The following is a 1,751-nucleotide window of genomic DNA, read 5'->3' as shown; positions in this document are numbered from 1 at the left end:
TTTTTCCTTGCGTTATGCGGGCCTCTCACTGTTGTGGCCTCTCCCATTTGCGGAGCACAGGCTCCGGACACGCAGGCCCAGCGGCCATGGCTCACGGGCCCAGCCGCTCCGCGGCATGTGGGATCTTCCCGAAACGGGGCACGAACCCGCGTCTCCTGCATCGGCAGGCGGACTCTCAAGCACTGCGCCACCAGGGAAGCCCACCTCGGTGGTTTTGATGCCAAGGAGGTGCCCCTTGCAGAGCAGAAAGAACCTTCATGTTCACCCCTACACTCTGCCAGCCCATCACTGCTTTCACCTCTTGTTTCAGCCTCATGGCCTCACTCCAGACCTCACCCTATTCTGACAGCCAGCCTTTACTCCAAGCCTGGGCAAAGCCAGGGCCCGTGGGGCCCCAGTACCTGAGGAGGAGCCCAGAACTGCTGGTGAGCCCCCCAGGCCCCAGGACTTACTCCTCAAGGATCCCTGCCCCTAGCAGAGGCCTTGAGTAAGGACCCACCTCCACCCTCTCCCAGAAAAACAGAGGCCAAATCAATGCAGTATCAGGTGTTTTTGTTTGTTTTTGTTTTTTTGCGGTACGTGGGCCTCTGACTGCTGTGGCCTCTCCCATTGCGGAGCACAGGCTCCGGACGCGCAGGCTCAGCGGCCATGGCTCACGGGCCCAGCCGCTCCGCGGCATGTGGGATCTTCCCGGACGGGGACATGAACCCGTGTTCCCTGGATTGTTAGGCGGACTCTCAACCACTGCGCCACCAGGGAAGCCCTATCATGTGTTTTTTAATTTCCATAGCTTGCCTGCCCCAGGGTGAGGGTAGGACCTCAGTTCACCTCCTCACAACCACCACGGGCTGCACGAGGGAAACCCCACTTCCCATGACCTGCCCCTTCTCCAGCCCTCAACTCTCTCAATTGGAACGATGTTTTCTAAAGTTCATTCTGTAGCCTGAAGTGCTCAGGTTGGGGGAGAAACTTTGGTCAAAGATGTTTAGGAGATGCTGGATGCTTTGCTTCCTCCTTGGGAGTTTGCAGTGCGTGTTAGCATCTTAAAGGCTCTGAGAAATCCTGCAGTTTGCAGAGTTGTTTAACTTGAGTGAACCTAGAGTTTCCCAAATTTCTTGGCTACCCATTCTTTTCTTGGTTGTGACCGTTAACGTCCAATGAACTAGCCTATCCTAGTCAGGCTTTGGGAGAAGTTATAGGAAGGAGTATGTGTGTGTGTGTCATTCCAGAGCTGTCCCCAAGGCTCCTGGAAAACCTGTTTGCCCAGGGCTGGAGAAACGGAGTCACATCCGAACCCCTAGAACTAGAAATGGATGAAGCCCACATCTGGGGGAATGAAGAAGGCAGTCTGGGATGACAGAGGAAACCTCAGTTCCTGTGAGTTGACTTTTCCCACGTGATGGTCCAGGGGGCTGGGGGACCCCAGGCAAGGCCCATTGGCTCCTGTGATCTCAGTTTGCTCTCTGCTAAAGCTGGGTAAGAACCTGCTTTGAGGATCTTTTGCAGATCATGGAGAGAGGTATGTATGAAAGCATTTAATTAAAATGCTTATACAGGGGTGGGATTGTTATTGTTTCCAGATGACCCAACACTTCCTGAGAAGAATCTTGAATCCACAGACAGTCAGGATTGGACAGGCCTGCCAGGGTTAGTTATTCGAGCCACCCCTTTGCACTGACGGGGAGGCTGAGGGCCAGGATCCGTGGGCCTGGGGTCAGGGGTGGTAGAAGGAATTAAGTGGAGAGCAGGAA

This window comes from Lipotes vexillifer, unplaced genomic scaffold, assembly GCF_000442215.2.
Source record: "Lipotes vexillifer unplaced genomic scaffold, Lipotes_vexillifer_v1.1 scaffold121, whole genome shotgun sequence".
In the NCBI taxonomy this organism is placed as follows: domain Eukaryota; kingdom Metazoa; phylum Chordata; class Mammalia; order Artiodactyla; family Lipotidae; genus Lipotes; species Lipotes vexillifer.
This window is presented reverse-complemented; position numbering follows the sequence as displayed.